The sequence below is a fragment of the Falco rusticolus genome, chromosome 1 (assembly GCF_015220075.1).
Source record: "Falco rusticolus isolate bFalRus1 chromosome 1, bFalRus1.pri, whole genome shotgun sequence".
NCBI classification, from domain to species: Eukaryota; Metazoa; Chordata; class Aves; order Falconiformes; family Falconidae; genus Falco; species Falco rusticolus.
Window position 1 is genome coordinate 74,285,211 of NC_051187.1, and position 19,403 is coordinate 74,304,613.

The following is a 19,403-nucleotide window of genomic DNA, read 5'->3' on the forward strand; positions in this document are numbered from 1 at the left end:
TTATTATGTTAAATATGTAACTATGATAGGAGCATCTCAACACCTTGTTTCACCTAGCTGCCTGCTAGGATCTTATCTGCAGATGCTCACCTGCATAAATATCTCTAAAGCTGTCACTATAAATACAGACAAATCTACAACAGATGCACCAGTGCACCTTGGGAAGAATTCTTCATGGACACAAACCTAACAACTCTCCCCTTCTCATCATATTTTTTTCTTTTTGATCTTGAGGTGCACATCTGTGCCATCTTCACTTTAATATTGTGCTTCACCTTTATATAAAGGTCCCCATCCTACCTCGTCTCCACCTTCTGGCTATAACTGTGAAAACTGTTTTGCACAGATTGTAAATTGTGCTTCTTTTTAAAACGTACCTAAAAAAAATATCGAAATGTATATAAAATTTTAAGGGTGGGATGGAAGAGAAAGGTAAAAAGGTGTATCTTTGAATAAGCTAACCATATTAGCATGGAACTTATTTATTCGATTTTTTAAAAAAATCTTGGGACTAGGATGATACATAAAGAAAAAAAAAAATTGAAAGTCTCCCAACGCAGAACCCCCCCGAAATTCCATGGAAATTCTGCTAGCAATTGAACATTTAATATAGCAAAATTTCAGAACTATTAATTCCAGTGACACTGAATTTTGCCACAAAGATAGTCCAAACATTAGCTGGGAAGTTTGTCTGTGGTCCTACCAACTAAGCTCTTAAAGCACACACTATAATGAAGGCTCAGACCCATCAAAGATTCAAGGATCAATTGTTATCAGAATAAGAGAAGCTGAGGTGCTTAGCAATTTACAGGATTGTTGGAAAGAAGTATGACGTATTCATTTGATTATGGTATGATAAAGTATGTGGGCTGAATCAAATAAATGGTGTCTTTGTATTTAGTCCTTGATTGACTACACTCCAGACACGCTGAAAGCATAAATTAATCAAAATGGTCTACAGCTGAAAGGAAAAAGGTCTGATTCCTTTGCTAATCACTAGCCTAGGAACAGAGCACTGTATAATGCAGCTACAATTTTGAACATGTCTACTTACGCAATTGTACTGTGTTCTACAACAAATGCAAGCACTAGCTATACTCTCTTGTTAATCTGTTTGGACAAAAGTCTGTAGTTCAAGACAATCTTGCATTGGAAGATGAGTTTGTATTTTAAAAAACTAGATCAGAAAGGTGTCATGTTGCTTAACAGACTCAAAGAACCTTAGACACCCAGACAGACCACTGGTGTAACTGCTTGCTGGGGATGCTATTCACTCCCTGCAGTGGGAAAAGTTTTTCCTGATTTCAACAGAAGAGTACGAGTTTGCACACAGAGGATCTAAATAGCCAGCACCACTTGAAAGGAAAAGTCTTCACAGTGATTTTAAATTTATGAAGGTGTAAGGAGTTCTGCAGAAGAGTCCAGGTTCATTTTATAGAAGTTCAACAATAATATGAAATGTATTTGTAACCAGACAAGTTTTAGTAAGCTGTTGGGTGTTGACAAGAGGGTTTACAATTAAAATTGATTTGAAATCCAAAAACCATAGATAATGCATGTAGCTCTGAATTTTTTGTCTTATTTTTCATTCTTAATTAAATCTTAACCTGTTGTGGAAATTGTGTTACCTACACATTACGTCTAGAACTGCTGTTTGTATGTGCAGAAGTGCAGTTACTTCTACAACCATCTCCATAGGTAAGGAGTCTGCCTTGCAAACAGTCTTGCTTATTGGATGGATTTCACATAAGGGCTATAGCCCTCCCTTCATGACTGTGTCCAATGCTGCAGCACCCTAATTGCAGCTGTGGGTCAGCAGTTGTCCATGAATTCTTGTCTTCTATCTCACAGTACAACCAAGTGTCAGTGATGCTGATGGTCACTTAAAGGAAGGACCAGCGAGTGCCTTTGCTTTGTTCTCCTGGGAGCAGGGTAACAATGGGTATCTCTTTGCCTAAATAATATAAGTAAACATCAATATAAATATTTATACAGCCCTGGCTACTGCAGACTCATTATGTGCTCATATAATTATAGGTAGAGGTGTATCATATGGCACCTTGACTATGCTCCCAATCAGATGCATTGCTGCTTTATATCATTTGTTTGAAGACACATGCATCAGAAGAACAGCGTTACTGTGTTAGAACTAATTACAAATTCTTTTCCCCATTCTCCACTACCAAAAAAAGAGGGGTGAAGAGGATGGAATGGTGGACTCCAAGAAGCTGAGGAAGCCACCTACCTGTTTTCCTTTGCTTCTGATCAAGCTAAAGTGACAGTGGTTTTGGGGCAAATGCACAGAAATCTTTTTATTTCTTAATGTAATGCAGAAAAATGCCTGCAGGTGAATCATAACAGAGCATGCAGAATATGGTTAGGAAAGAACAGGTGTCTCTGTGTAAGTGGTCTAGTTACGCTGACCTTGATAAAGTGATTAAACCACGCATCATTATGCTCCACAGTAAACTTACATTTAGTTCAAAACAGTTTGAGAAAAACTCTAGGAAAATGCACAAAATGCCAAAGGAGAAGTGAGGTCTGGGCATTACTGACTGTTACTTTTAAGCTTACATGCTTCCTTTGATGCAGGCTTATAAATCCAATTAACATTAATGAAAAAAGTGTTGTGCCCATATGCAAACCATGAGCTGAGATCCCCTACTGCTCCTCAAAGATTTCGTGTATGATTCAAATATTTAACTGTTATATTTAAAGCATATTTTGACTTGAAAAGTTTCAAAGTTTTATGCTTATTCTGCCTTAATAAAAATGAATAGCAACAAAATATAATTGCTTCAGCAGTGTTTTACAAAAACATTAAGGTCTTTTATGTTTCGGCAGTTTGAAAAAATGCACAAATAATATCAATGTATTTTGCACATATCACATAACCTACGTTGTATAAATCACAAAGTGATGACAGTTCTGTAAATATTGTTTTGTAAGGTGTTCAAGTCAGACTTCTAAAGAGACAACTAATGAATCAAACAGGGTGGGGCAGGGGAGGGGGATCCTTGATTTAAAGGACAAAATTAACCACAGCTTAGATCTGCAAAAAAAACCTATTCCTGGTTTCAAGACAGTATTCTTCAAAGAAACAAAAATCTTCAAAATGGAAGGAAAGACTTCAATTGTTTCCTGAAACAGATTTTAAAATGAGGAAAGTAAGGCATCTGCATTATTAATCAGAAAAACACATCCTACGAATTTTAATACTGTATTTGTTATTTTCTACTGAACACAGCCTTCCTCGCAACCTGACAAGGTGATGATCCCAGAACCAAAACAGATGGTCTTTAAAAAGATCTACAGATCTTCTCTCCTAATGAATATCAAGAATTCTACAGGATTTATAATAAAGCTATTCATACATATAAAAAGAAATTTACTCCTTCAGTAGCTTCCTTAACAATATTTCTATGCAATCAATTACTTATGTCTGCTGGGGTTTATGTTTAACTTAAAAGACATCTCCTTGCTGTTCCACAATTGGTGCTGCAATGCTATATTCTAAGCTTTAATTATTATTCTTCCCTTCCGGATTGGGGTTTGCACATATGTTTTCTCTTATCCCCAGTTTTGCTCTGTCAGAAACTTCAAATTCAGTCAGCTTTTTACTTTCCCTATTAGCCTTTTCATGACTTTCCCATTCTACCCTCTTGGCATGGAAAAAGGTCACCACCAATTTCTCAAGCTACCATTGGGTTCTTTCTCCCTATCGCTGCGGTGAGTCAACAGTTCACTCCTCTTGTATTAATTAGACAAATGCTGACCTGTGACTTCTGCATTTCTGCTAATCTCTGCTTCTTTTAACATCATCTCCTCATCCCAGAACACTGTCTATTTTGTTCTACCTGTTACATCCTGGAAACCAATTATATTCTATACCTCAGAAAGAGAAGGGTTTTTTTGTAATATGTCTGTATAATGAACCCTTGAGTTCTATTCCTTCAGTCAGTCTCAGCAACGCAGGTTATGATGGAACGACTACACCAGTGGACAAGGGAAGAGCTATAGATGTCTGGATATCTGGACTTTCGTAAGGCCTTTGATATAGTGCCCCACAACATCCTTCTTTTTAAATTGGAGAGATAATGGATTTGATGGATGGACTCTTTGGTGGATAAGAAATTGGTTGGATGGTTGCATCCAAAGTAGTGGTCAATATCTCAATGTCCAGATGGAAATCAGTGATGAGTGATGTCCCTCAGGTGTCTGTTTTGGGACCAGTACTGTTTAATATCTTCATCAATGACATAGACACTGGGATCAAGTGCACCCTCAGCCAGTTTGCAGATGACACCAAGCTGAGTGGTGCGGTTGACATGCCTGAGGAACAGAATGCCATCCAGAGGGACCTGGACAACCTCAAGGAGTGGGCCTGTGTGAACCTCATGAGGTTCAACAAGGCCAAGTGCATGGTCCTGCAACTGGGACAGGGCAACCCCCGGTATCAATATGGGCTGGGAGATGAAGCAGTTGAGACCATCCCTGCCAAGAAGGACTCAGGGGTACTGGTGGATGAAAAGCTGAACATGAGCTGGCAATGTGTGCTCACAGCCCAGAAAGCCAACCATATCCTGGACTGCATCAAAAGAAGCATGGCCAGCAGCTCAAGGGAAATGGTTCTACCCCTCCACTCTGCTCTGGTGAGACCCCATCTGGAGTACTGTGTTCAGCTCTGGAATCTTCAGTACAGTAAATACATGGACCTGTTGGGGTGGGTTCAGAGAAGGGACATGAAAATGATCAGTGGGGTGGAACACCATTCCTGTGAAGAAAGATTGAGAGAGTTGGGGTTGTTCATCCTGGAGAAGAGAAGGCTCTAGGGAGACCTTATCACAGACTTTCAGTGTTATAAGGGGGCTTATGAGAAAGATGGGGCCAATATTTTAGTAGGACCTGTTGCAATGAGAAAGAGGTAATGGTTTTAAACTAAAGGAGGGTACCTTTAGACTAGATGTAAGGAAGAAATTTTTTACAGTGAGGGTAGTGAAACATTGGAACAGAATGCCCATCCTGGAAATATTCAAGGTCACATTGGATGGGACTCTGAGCAACCTGATCTAGTTGAAGATGTCCCTGAGCAGGTGGATTGGACTAGATGACCTTTAAAGGTCCCTTCCAACCCAAACCATTCTGTGATTCTATGATATTAGGCAGTAACACTACTTAAAATACACATAGTTTGTACATTGTCAGAGATAGATAATGAAAAAAAGTCTTAAACTATAGTAACCATCTTATAAATTTATTTATAATATTCAATCAGTGCTCTAACAGATGTCTACCTGCAGACAACTCACACTTTCTGGAAAGTGTTCCTTCAAGAGTTAAGCATTCCCTGGCCTAGACAGTTACCACACTCAAACAATGGGACTTCTAATTGCTTCAGGTTCTTCTGACTGACTAGAAAGGAAAATAGGACAAAATATGTAAATTGCATTTCAGAGATTTTATCCAGGCATCCCCATGCTTTTCTCACCATCAGTTCATTATTCTGAGTCCAAACACAGACAAAACCCCAGTGAAAGTCTTAATTGCAAGTTTCAGTTGCCTTCCCACTGAACTAATAAAATACTTCAAAACTATAAAACAACTCAAATTCCTGAAGAAATTATAGCCCAATGGAAATCAATAGTGGAATAGAATTATTAAATCATATAACCTAGCACACTGACAGTATGGTTATCTATCCCTACAGTTTTTGGTGCCTTATCCAATCTTGTTTTCAAAGTCCTGCATAACCATTGTGAAAACATTTCAATGTTTCTTCAATATTACCAAATAAAATATAGTTATGAGTAGAAAATGGATACTTTCTGAGCTTTTTTGCAGAGCATATAACTCATTTGAGACACTGTAATGGATCTTTTGCTGCCAGAAAAAGGTTCACAACATTTAAACTATATTTTGGTGGTGGTGCTTTTTCTTTATCTAATGGCTCCTACACGTACTCCCTCTGCCCTACACAGAAATAATTTTCTACTTCTGAAGCCCTTCAGATAACTGTAAAGAACAATCATGCAATCCTACAATCCCCTTTTACTGAATTAGCATATATTTGGCTCTTTTAATCCTCCTTCAATCCTTCCTCTCTAACCTCTGTTGTTTGTTGCTGGTGCTCACTGTACTCTCTCTTCTTTGTGGTAATGTGATGGTGTTTGTAATTTTCCATAGGAATCTCTTCCAAGGATTAGATTTTAAATAAAATTTTAAATCAGTGTATTTTACATGGTCTGAGGTCGTTATAGAAATGATGTGAAGCTCCAATGTACGCCTTGTCATAGCCCTCAGCTAGTAGAAATTCTCTTGTTGTTCAAGTGGAAGAGGCCTATGATTTCAGAGAAGAAAGTTGTAATTTCCTCTTCATTCATCCATTCAGTTAGCTGGTAAATGTGATTTCTGAGTACACAAGCATCCATGAATGGCTTTATAATGATCCTGCAGCAAATTAATGTGATTTAAACTGAAGAGACTTGAAGGCAGCAGCTGTATCAGATGATGTTGCCCTCCTCCTGAAATATAACAGTAGTTTTGGTGGCATATCAGGAAAGCTATCTTTTGCAGAGGAACAAATGGAAAAAAGACAGACAAAAAAATAAAAATCTAAGGCCATCATTTCAGCTACCTTACTAACAGTAGAACCGATGATGAGAGAGCATAGTTTCAAGAAGAAAAGAGATGGGCAAGTAGAACTGAAGGGAGGAAAATGTAGCCAGGAGCAAAATACAGCTGTTGAGTTAGAACTTGCACTGTGAAATATTAAGAAGCAGAGAGCCCTTGTGAAATGTAGCTGAATGAAACCTGCAGGGCATAGACATGGCTATGAAATAAAAGCCTGGACAATCCATTCACTCATAAACACTGCAGATTTTCTTGAAGGTAGAACAAGACAGGAAAAAAAGGATGAAGAAATCAAAATTCAGAGAAGAAGCTACTAGTAATGCAACCTTAGAAAAGCATAGATAAAGGTAGGTATATTTACGTTCTGGAGAGGTAAGAAGTTACACACAGAACCTGTCACATAGTCCCTCCAACTCACTTTATGGACTATTTTACTTTGTGTCCCTCAAGGACTGACTGCTTTGGTCTCCTGCCTTGACAGAGATGACTCCGTTCTTCATGAATCCTCTCTTATTGATCTCCTTATAGCAGACCTATGAACTAGCTACCAGGAAAAAGCCATTGTCCCAGTCACTGTAAAAGAAATGAGGAGAGGTCATGTTGCATCTCCTGCCACACCAGGTAGCAAAAAGAGAAAATAATTACTTTCTCATTTCCATTAGCAGTCAGAGTAAGTGGGGATCCTGTTAAAGAGCTCTGGGTTCTGATTCAGCCTTCATACAAACTCTAGTAAGGGATTAAGCACTCAGACTTCTGAGATATCATCTGTACTAACCCATTTTACCAAAACCCTCTTGTGCACGTACAGATTTTGCTTTGCAAGCTATGAATGATGAAACACCCACACATTTCTAAAAATGTAGTAGTACATACTAATATCATATATTACTGAGTTGCTACAGATAGAAATCAATACCTAGAAAAATGCAGAGTGGGAGAGGGTTAAAAATAGTATCCAGTTAAAGCTGATGCAGTTTTAAGTGAAAGATATTCTTAATGACGTTTTCCAATGAATTACAAATATCAGTGAAATTGAATATACTTATTTTTAATTTGTTGCAGAGAAAACTTTTCTTTCATAACTCATTGTCTATTAAAATATTGTAATGCACTTCAAGCACTTAGCACCTTTTGTGAAGTTCACGTCTTCAGACATACAGAGTATTTTGAAAAATAGAGAACGCTTATTTTGTTACCTTATATCTATTTGGCTAAGCACTGTTTTATTTATAAAAATATACTGGAAGGTCAGGTGGAACTCAAGGTTACAACAAAGGAGATGAATGATGGGAAGATCTTGTGAGACTCAGAAAGCAAACTCAGGAGCGAAATGCAGAAAAATCAAGAGGAATTAAAGTGTGATAAAATCAAGTCTGCACAGCAGAAAATTTTAAGGCCAGCATGGGATGGGACAAGGTGGGATGAAATGGGTTGGGATGAGATGGGAAAGGATAGAAAAGAATAATGAGAAAAGAATACTTAAAGTACAATAGAGCAAAATTAGGTGATATTCAGATAATTTATGTCCAAAATGATAGCAATTATGAAAGCCAAGAAAGCTTAAAATACCCCCTGGGTCATGAGCTGTCTGAAGAAACCCAACATTTTGGAGAATTATCGTATTGAACATAATTCTGAATTTTGAATTGCATACACATGTGAGTGGCATATACATATTTTGAGGTGAATATGGTACGAGTTAGTAAAAAAAAAGCTATGAATTGATGTATTGTGTTTATGTGGCAAGGTTTGCAGGGAGAGGGGGAGAGAGATGCAGGGGATGCTGCTATGAGAAGAGACCAGAGCTTGCCCTCATGTTGGATCGATCCCATTCCAGCCAGCTCCAAAACAGATCTATCACTGGCCAAAGCTGAGCCCATCAGTGACGCTGGTGGAGCTTCTGTGAAAATATATTTAAGAAAGGGCAAAAAATTCTGTGCAGTAGCTGTGGGAGGGAAGAGTAAGAACAATGTGAGAGAAACAGCCCGGCAGACACCAAGGTCAGTGAAGAAGGAGGGGGAGCAGGTGCACTGGAGCAGATAGTCCCCTGCAGTCCATGGTAAAGACCATGGTGACACAGGGTGCCCCCATGCAGTCCATGGAGGACCACAGTGGAGAAGATATCCACACTGCAGCCCATGGAGGACCACGTGCCACAGCAGGTGGAGATGCCCTGAAGGGAGATGCAGCCTGTGGAGAGGAGTCCACACAGGAGCAGGTTTTCTGACAGGACCTGTGGTCCATGGGGGTTGCACACTGGAAAAGTCCATTCCTGAAGGTCTGTGCCCCACAGAAGGGAGCTATGCTGAAGGAGGGGAAGAGTGTGAGGAGGCAGAAGTGGCATAGACAAAGTGTTATGAGCTGGCTGCACCTCCCATTTCCCAGTGCCCCTGCACCTCTCGGAACAGGGGAGGTAAAGGAAACAGGAGTGAAGAAGAGAAGGATCCTGAGAAGAATAGGGGGGAAATAGGTGCAGGGAAGGCATTTTCAGTTTGTTTTTTGTTTCTCACTATCCTACTCTGTTTTTAAGTGACAATAAATTACATTAATCTTCCCAAAGTCAAGTCTGTTTTGCCCATGACAGTAATTGGTAAGCCATCTCCCTATCCTTATCTTAACCCATGAATTTTTTTCATCTTCTTTTATCCCCCAGTCCTTCTGAGGAGGAGTGAGATACCAGAGTGATAGGCATCAGGCACCCAGCCAAGGTTAACCTACCACAACTGAGCATAAGGAAGAGAACTTGAATTTGGTAGCAAAAAAAAAATTCATATTAAGATTTATACTCATATATGAGATTCAAGGTTTAAGGTAGAACAAAGTTTGCCATCGTAGCGTACGCACATTAAAGTACTACACTGCAGGAAGTGAATTTCCTACACGAAAAATCTGTTCAAGTGAACTGTCACCCTCCGCTGCCATAGTACTTCACACTTCCGTCAACAGTAAGACGTTAATGTTAAAATAAAGAAATGCTGAAGGTGAAATTAGATGGATTTGTAAAGAACAATATTACGCTGGCTCCATGCCAGGTGTCAGGAACACTCACAGGATACACCCCTTCAGGGCTCTTCCTAAAAGGAAAGAAAGTTTGGGTGGAGTTTGGCAAAGCTTAAACCAGAAACCCTAGGCGTATCCGTGAAGGGGTGAAATGCTTAGATTAAAAGCAAATTTGCTCCTTCCAGGAGGTGAGTATTAGGTCAGTAACACTGAGACTTGGCTAACAAATCAATAAACAGACAGGAGGACAGAGTGTTACCAAGTAGTTGTAATTTTCCTCCTAGAAGGGAGGAAAGAAACTATTTTTTGTTAGGAACTAATTTAAGAGGAATTTTTGTACTTATTCCTGTGTATATATATGTATATACACATTTACGTAGTGGAAATACATTTATCTACTAAAGTATGATGAACAGATCTCAAAAAAATAACAACTAACATAGATACTAGAAGATTACATTTCTCAAATCCTAACAATGTGCCCAGATGAGTGCTACTCGGGACCAAGTGCTTAATATTTTTGGTTGCCGTGGAATGTGATCTTCTTTGAGTAAGAACACTAACAAGTAGCCAGAAGGGACAGAGTGCAAAATATTTGCAGGGAATAATCTGAGTCTCAGATGTCTTCATTATGCTCAGGAAGTAGAACATCAAAATGTGTGCATACACAGGTCGGCATAAAACAGATATAAATGTCTATGTGCAAAAAAATCTGTGTGCAATTCTCTCTCTCACTGCAGGGATACCTGATAGCTATTCTCATTGTTATGCACTTTAGAAACATCTTTCTTATTTTAGAGACCTAACAGACGGCTAAAAGGCAATAAAAGTAACATTTTGTATCTTTAACTACAAAGGTTTTAGAAAATTGTGATTAAGCCAACACTGAACCCATTTTAGAATCGTGTCTCACAAGTGCTTCTGCATAGAGAATACAGTAAGTGGGCTGAAATGTATCATCTGGGGCTTCACTCAGCCCTTGATTTCATGAAAATAACACCTGAATAAGTATTTTAAAATCACAATCATAAAACTCAGCAGTGTTTTCCAAGGAGATAGTGGATTTCAAGAATTAATAGTTCTAGGGATTTCCTCCATTCAATAAATCCTGTAAAACTTAATCTAATTCTCATAGAAGCCAAAGACAACCTGCTTGTTGCCTTCTAGTCACCATGGAATAGATCTTTTGTCATTGATCGTCTTGTAAGGAACACAAGGCTCTGTTCATTGATGCAAATGATACATTCAAAATAAACTCTCATTGTAAGACTAATTGCTATTATATGATAACGCAAACGACAAGCTTATTTTCCAATATGCGTGTTTCAGATGATAAGCTGAATGCAGCATGCTAATGTGTTGCATTGAGGTATACTGAATTACTGAAGGTCAATTCAGACAAGCTATTTAGCAATGACAGTATATAATGACATTCACTAGGAACAAAGAAAGTCGTCTTCTTTTTAGATGAAGAGTGAAGTACATTTTCTTTCTGTGCCTATATATTATTCAGCACACTGTGAGACTAAAAAAGAGGGTGGTATGTCCAGGATGTTGTTGAGTTGTTTCTTTGGTCCTATTGGACTCTGAAAGTAGTAGTAGTGACTCCTTCATTAACTTCTTAGGCAAGAAAGTAATTTGAACTCTTGCATATCTTTAACTCAATAGGAATTTGCTGCAAGCCTCATCTGAGCTGAACTTGCAGTTTACTGTTTTGGAAAACAACGGCAGTTGTTTTTGAAGGAGTTTCTCATGAAGTTTAACTGTTGAGATTTTTAAAAATTTCTTTATTTTTGCAGGGCAATTTAGCTCAGTATCTGTCTTATAAGCAGTATGCAGCAACTTTAGCTAATGAAGGAAGAAGCAAAAGTAAATCTGCTATAAATTCATTATTGCTTCTACTCCAAAGTGCCAGGTTTTCTATGATGCTGTTAAGGACAGCAAAACACAGAGACAAATATAAATAAAAAGAATTTGACAGGACCTATTTTTAAAAAGTGTATCTGTTCTGGAGAACTGACAGAATCTAGAGGGCCAGTTGATGGAGGTTGTCCAATTCAACCACTTTTAATATATGCAAATTAGAAATAAACATCTAAAATTGGTTTATTATAGTAGACACTATGAACAAGCTTTGCAGGAGAGTCAGCTGTGGATTTCTGCATGTAAGAAAACAGAATTAACTATTTCTAAGTAAGCCTGTTCAGGTTTCTTTGGGTGGAGTTTTTTACAAAACAGAATGTGTGGAATATGTGATGCGTTCCCTGGGATCCCACAAGCCAGTTTTTCCAGGTCAAAGCAAAACACATACTCATTATCATGTATCACATGTAGTGTATACTACAGCCACAAGGAACCACTCCGATCACAGATCTCACAATAACATAAGCCAGAGAATTCCACTCCCATTCACTAACTTCTCCATCATGCTGGGTACCTTCCGGCTGAACAAGAAAATACATCCATCTCTTTAAGGCCCACCTTGTTAAAGATTTCAGTTGATAAATTCACACCTTTCCTTGGCTGACTGTAGTAGTAACTAAATAAAGGTGTATTTCAGTTCCTGCTTGAATTTGTTTAATCTTATTTCAACACAAAATGCTTCAAATTTACAAGAACAATGAATTTTGAAAGCATTATCGTTTCATAACTTGTCTACTTTTAAGTGTCACTGGAAGGGCAGATTTTGCTTCAGTGCACTGGTAATTACACTGGATTGAGAGAAGGATGGTTACATGCATTGAGGGGAAGAGCCTTTGCAATTCCCTCTTTTGACGAAATCAAGCAACTTAAAACTGTGCTATTACTAACAGCAAAACTGTTACATATAGAACTAATACAAAATCCAAAGTATATTTTTGGTAACACTTTGAGACTTTATTTTTCTTGATTCCTTTTAGGGATCATCATAAATTAGATATTGAAACACAAACCTCTGCAAATTCAGACCCAGGATATTTAAATCAGATTAAATCCTACACCACGATTTTTTGGAAATTAACTCTAAAACTGGATCTTCCTTTTGGCTCCAATTCAGGAGAAGTAGAAATCCCACATCACAAGTAACATCATTAACTATTTCAGTCCGACATGGCCACTCTCTCATAACATTAAGAGGAGTCAAATGTATAGAGATAGTCCATCATGAAGAATATATCTAGGAATTTGTGTAGCTGGAGGAATTATTTGTTCCAGAAAATTAAAATTAATTTAATTTTCACAAAGCATTACATAAAAAATAGGTGCTGGTATTTTTTGAAAATATGGTAACATTAATTTGACCTGATTTTAATTATTTTCTTAGCCTCTGGTGCTTCCTACTGCAAGATTGGAAATATGTTGGGTACCCTCTAGTGGACAAAATAACGTATTACTGCTTATAGCCAAAAATAATAATTCGTGCGTGTATTTCAAGCCAGTGAAATAGAATGGTTTCAAGTTTAGAAAGAATATGAAATTTTCTCAGGCATCTATGATCCAAAAAAGATGTAATTAAAGAAAAAAAAGATATTTAACATTTCATTTTGTTTCTAGAGTAAGCCATGCGACCAAAGCCACATAATAGGTTTATTTTCTCTCTCACTAGCTGGAATGACCCACTCCGGTTTCATGATGCTGACCTGATTGCTTAGTCCCGAGGTAATGGTTGTGTTTTTTTCAGAGTTCTGTGAATAAAGGCACAGAAGTCCCTTTAAAATGCAAGCTAAGCAAAAACTCAGCCTAGGAAACTATAATCTATTTTTTGAAATATACTTTATAAGAAAGTACAAAGTGAGGTTACTATTTAATAATTCTATTTATTTAATATTTTTTTTACAAAGAAGCAAGAGTCCCCAGCTTCTGCTGAGCTCAGATTCATACACACACATTTTTTATCTCACTTCAGCTACATACTAGCCATTCAATGTCAGCAGATATGGATCAGACATTGTAGATTTTATGGGTTTTCTCTAAAGAGAAGCAGTTAAAACTTCACAGGTTGAATTGAGGATTATCATGGCCCCTATATGCTGCAAATATTTTTTTCTTATAACAGACATTAGAAGGCATCGTTGGATGAACCATTAGCACCACTACCTGGAGCAAGCAGAAATCAGATATGGTATATTGACTTTTTTTTTTTTTTTTTTTAATTTGTTCTTATATCTTGTCTGTCGACTTCTTTGAGGAACGTGAAATTGTTTTTGGCATTTTTTAATGGTCACTACGTGATTTACACTGACTAATTTCTCTTCCTCCATGTAACTGACTGGCATCACTGGTTTGACATATCAATTAACATGTTGTCACTCTTTTCTTCCCACATTACTCATTACTAGGTCACCTTCACTTATATACCATCATTATATCATTTCATTGCATAACTATTTTCATCACTAATTTGACATGTGTATTATTAGTGCTTCTGTTTTCTGGATGCAAATTAGATGAAATATAATTTGACTTAGAATTCAAGAATGTTTCTCTCCTCAAGTGTTAGAAAATTTCATAATACATATTTCATGTTCTCTTTGTCTTAGTACTTCCTTTTTTATTATCAGATACCTAAGTCTGCACATGATAAGGGATTTATGTGTTTAATACAGCAGCAAAATTATGTTTTTGAAAAAGCAGTAGAGCTTCCCAAGGCATGGACTTGGGTATGTCAGAATGGGATCCAAAATAGCTAGCGCACAGAGTAAAGACAGATCTGCTGTCAGCCAATAAGGATTCTTTGACAGAAGGATAACCAAAATCATCCCTTATCAGAGCAAAGATTCAGAGACTACCTCTATTCATAGCGTGACTCATAGACTAAAGCCCTCCCCTCCATTTCCCCACTTAATTCTTCCATTTCAGAGGCGTGAGCCAAGATCACATCTGGAGCCTAGCTGGGGACAGTTGCAGTGCTGTCCACTTAAGTGGCATGGCAGGCAGGCCTTATCTAGGACAGGAAAAGCCAGACTTTCAACTTTCCTTTCAGATTCAGATGTTTAAAATTCTATGGTTTAACCTGCTGGGAGACTGCCTTAATCAACAAGTAAACATGTCTGTCTGAGCAGAGCATATGCCTTTCTGCTGAAGTTGCACCAACATTTACCAGAGGACATGTAGGTGGTGAGCAGAGCAGGGTACTGCAGCTGTGAAGCAGAGACCTGTGTTCCTTGCCTCTGTGCAGCTACTGTTCCTATTTGAATTTTGTATTAAACAGTTATTGGTTACAATGAACAGGAGACAGACACAAGATATGCTGTTACTGTGATTAATATAGTTGTCGGGGGGGGGGGTCGGAAAAATAAGCCATTCTGCTTATCTGAAGGAAAGAGTAAAGTTATCCATATGCCATATTAAAATATCCTGGGGAGCATTCTGCTTTGTCTCTTATTGTCTTTCCCTCTCTGGTCCATGTGACTAAACTTCTCTCATGTGAGAGCGGAGAAAAAACCTTCCATTACCTTGGAAAGAAAGACCCTTGTGAGGGGACAGTGAAGTTTTAGGACAATCATCTTTCAGCCACAAAAATAGCTAGAGGTATCCCACTAATAGCGACTTAAAATCAGATTACAAGACTACTTTTCCAAGGTTTATGCAATCTCCATATTTCAGACAAACTCTCCTGTTAGTCTTTACATTGGAAGAAAAATAAATAAAACTTCCCTAGCTCATGTAGCTTTTTTCTCAGATGTTATGATATTCATATTTATAGGAGAGTTTACATGTATACTATACCCCAGGGAGTTTCTCTCCACTCTAAAACACTGATTAGTATTTCCTTCATGCCTGAATCAAGTTCAAAATGATAGCAACTAGAAGAAAGGGAGGGGAATCCAAATCTTTTTCTCTCACAAATCCCTTGAACCTTACAGGAGCTTAAAAGGTAAGGTGAAAAAAACCTTTCATGTAGAGCAATTGTTTTACTATTTTTCTCAATCAGATGACACCAATTGTTTTTAAAATCAAAATCAAACTGCTTGTACTAACCCACAGAAATAACCCGACTTTGAAAACCAGCTTAATTTGGCTACTTCTATGGTTAATCAATCTTTCTCTAGCGTAATGTGTTCTATAGATATCACATTTTTATGTAGCTCCTCTGTTTTGCTTTCTATAGATATATTTTTAACACATGATATGTTTAGGAGATTGGGATAAATAAAGCCTCTTCCTCAGTCTAGAAGACTAGTGGTAACTGTATTTTTGAGAAGAGCTTAAAAAGCTTAGCTTAAATTTTAATCCAAACATTTTGTAAAACCAAGCAGATGGCTGCTGGCACTGTAGCATTATCTAACTGAAACAAGTGCTAGAAACTCTAAACACTTGTACATGCAATGAAAATATTACTGAATTTAAATCATCAAAACAACAAGCTCTTTTCAAAATTAGCACATCCTTTGGTGACACGGGAGGCATACACATACACCAAGGAAGGAAGACTGCTTATTTTAAGGTGGTAAACTGTACGTATTGCAATAATAACGGCTTAATACTTCTAAAAGGAAGGACACTTTAAAAGTGACAAGACATATAAATATGATTGATAAGATGATAACAAGATGATTTTCAAGTGAGTAGTTTAGAAGTAATCTAGGTCTGCTACATAGCTGCCCTATTCATTTTTTGTTTCATACCCACATTGGCAGCAGAAGGCAGAGTTACTAAGGGGGTTATGCATTCTGTTCCTTTAATATAAGTGTTCTGATTTAGTCATTACTGAATTGATCACAGCAAGGAGACCATTTCCAGTTTCTTTAAGCAAAGTGCTTGTCTTAGCCTCTGAACACATTTTTAGCCAGTGTCACCACTTATCTGGTAAGGCCACTCCCAGGAAAGGGTTTTCTCACATCACGTCCCTGGAACTGCCTGCACTGTATCCCTGGAAAAGGCTCAAAGAAGGAAGGAAGCTGATGTAATAAAGGGCAGAGGCATGATATGACCCTCTCCTTATGCTGCAAAGGCACATGAATGTTTGTAACAGACTTCCTCCTGCCACTGTCAAACACAAGAGTAATTACTGTCAGAGAAACAAGTTTCTAAAGGGGGCTGCCTTGCAGGGGTCATCCTGGCAAGGTGGCAATACTTCTCAGTTCAAGCTCCCCTCTTAATGTAACCGATCCAAACCTAAATCAAAAGTGGGCTCAAAATGAGTACCTTCCCTTGGCCATAGGTAAACTTCTCAAATCTCTGCAATGAATCTATAAACTACTGCAGCGTTCACCTGTAGTTCTCTATACTGACACCCTACTTTCTCTCCAGGCTACATTTCATGATCTTGTTGCCTCCTCCATTCCCCTGTAGTCTGAAAGTCCCTGACACTCGGGACTGCAGGACATCTCAAACTGTGAGACGATGTAGTAAGACTGGGTAGAGTGGGAAGACTGCAAGTAGAGGTCCACCGGTCCAGCTCTGCATCATTTCCAGCCCTGCCTCAACTTCTTCCTGCAGGCCTTTCTGGGCCAATGCTCCTAAGCCAGGCTTTCTCTGCAGTTTCCTACCTCTCCTTCACCCTGCCCCAGCAATGTCCTCCCTGAGTTTCTTGCTCTGCTTCTAAAAGTCCTCCCAAAATGTTCCCCAAATCCCTAGCTCCTCACGTGCATTATGCACCCTTTGTCTGTAGTCACTTATGCTGTGGGAGACAAGCACCAGTTGGCTGCTGGTATTATAAATATTATAAATCACTGGAATTTCCACTAATTTGGAACACTGGAAGTCATTCTGTTCTCAGATGCTCATTGAATCAATGATAATTTTTTTTCTGAATGTGTATTGTGTCACAGTGGTCTCCATATATATTTTGCTTTTTTATAAACAGAATTCTGATTTTCTTATTTTTTTTATCAAGAGTATGAATTTGTAAAAATTAATGATGTGCAATCCTCTATAGACAACACTTCAAAAGAAATACAGGTGGGCAACATACGTTTTCTTTTTGCCAATCAAGCTAATCTAATGGCTTCTGATAATACCTAGCAAAGTCCTCACAGTCCACAGACTGCAGGTACTACTGCTTATGGAATTTGACATTTCCTATGTGAGTCATGGTTTCTTCTCCCCAGCTGGCTTGTCTTATCTCTAAATGAGCCAGAAAGAATCACTGAAGTTTTTCAGTTCTCCAAGCAAATGTGGGAAAAGTTAAAGGCCATCTAGGATCTTACAGATGACCCTAAATATTTTCCACCCCTCTTTTGCTAAAGATGGCTGCTTTTTGCTATATTTAGGGACCCTAGGCTTAGACTCCCTAAAACATGCAGTAGATGATTTTATTGTCTTGAAGATAGTCAATCTACTTTATTGTTTTATTTATGACACTACCCATGCATACATCTAGATGTAAATCCTCCTGGTTTCCTCCTGTGAAAAGTGAATGGAATTAGCTCTCCAGCCACAGATTTCTCTTGTCATGTTGTTTCTCAGCAGATTCTGTGACTCTGTGTGTCCTCTGACCAGGAATGCTGTCACTGTACTGTCACCTCACTGGCAATGACCAAAAAAAATGGTATCTTTCACAGATCAATCCTAGGAAAAAAACATGTGGTTGGGGCTAGCCTTGAGGGTTTTAGGGTTGATTCCTCCCACCCCCCAGTAAAATAAAACCACTTTGGCTTGGAATCTGTTACACAATTTCTTCCAGACCACCCATATTACAAGGATCCATAATCTTGCAATCATGCACTGAATACAGAAGAGTAATCTCTTGTATCATATGTCAAGGACTGAATAAACAGTGGTGTTTTTTCCTCTGTATATGTTCAGTGAACATTCCCTACTGCATACAGACTGGGAATTCACACAAACTAGCGTGCCCATCTTTTACACAGCCCCTTTTTAAATTCAGGTGGATAACTTGGCAAGATACTGTGGGACTCCTTGATGTACAGATGCTCTGAAGTGTAACAGATTTGATTAGAACACTAGGCAGCTTGATTTCTTGTACGAGATTATCTCATGGTTTCTCCCTCATGTGCCACAGCAATAAATGAATGATAGCTCTGAAGTTAACTGGATGCTATTCAACTTAGATGATGTTTGCTTTCAAGTCAGAAGTAATACAGACACAAATACAGGAAAAGGAATCTAGACAACACTGTGTGCCGGTCTGACCCACATACTGAACTTGAACAACAAGTTCTTTTGAACTACAAAAATCAGATAGATAATATTTTAAATACTATTTGAAAGCTTCTTTCTCCTATTCCTCAGACTTTAAATCCTGCCTTCCAACCCTGCACAGACATTTTCACTTCAGCAGATGTTTCCCCTTTGAGCTTTTCCTATTTAATATATTTCAAACTGAAGTCTCAAGCTGCTTGCTCACCTCTCTCTACTTCAATGGATCAGTTGACATGGAAGGAGAAAAATAGCTCAAGCAGATGTTTCAGAAGCTAGAAATGTTAGGGAAAAAAAGTGCAACTTGCTAATGTAGATTTTATATTTGTGTATGGCAGCATTAACAGATGCTCACAGACTAATAACTACTTCTATCATTTTCCATGGAAACTGATAGCAAATTTGAATTTTAAAAAGTTGCTTTGAAAAGCTCACATAGAGTAATATGATTTATTACATACAGTGAAAGACAATGAAATTTTTCTGGAGAAGCATTTATTGTATTTCAAACAAATGAAAATGACAGATCCTTGCCCCAAGGAATTTAGCAGGTTGTGGCTTCCCTGTGTGTGGGTGTACAGAAAGCTGAGAAGGAGAAATTAGCCTCTCTGCACTGATCTTCACAAGACCCAGGGAGTCACAGGCCTACACTCCTTTTTGTCCCTTTTACTCTTACTACAATAAAAGTA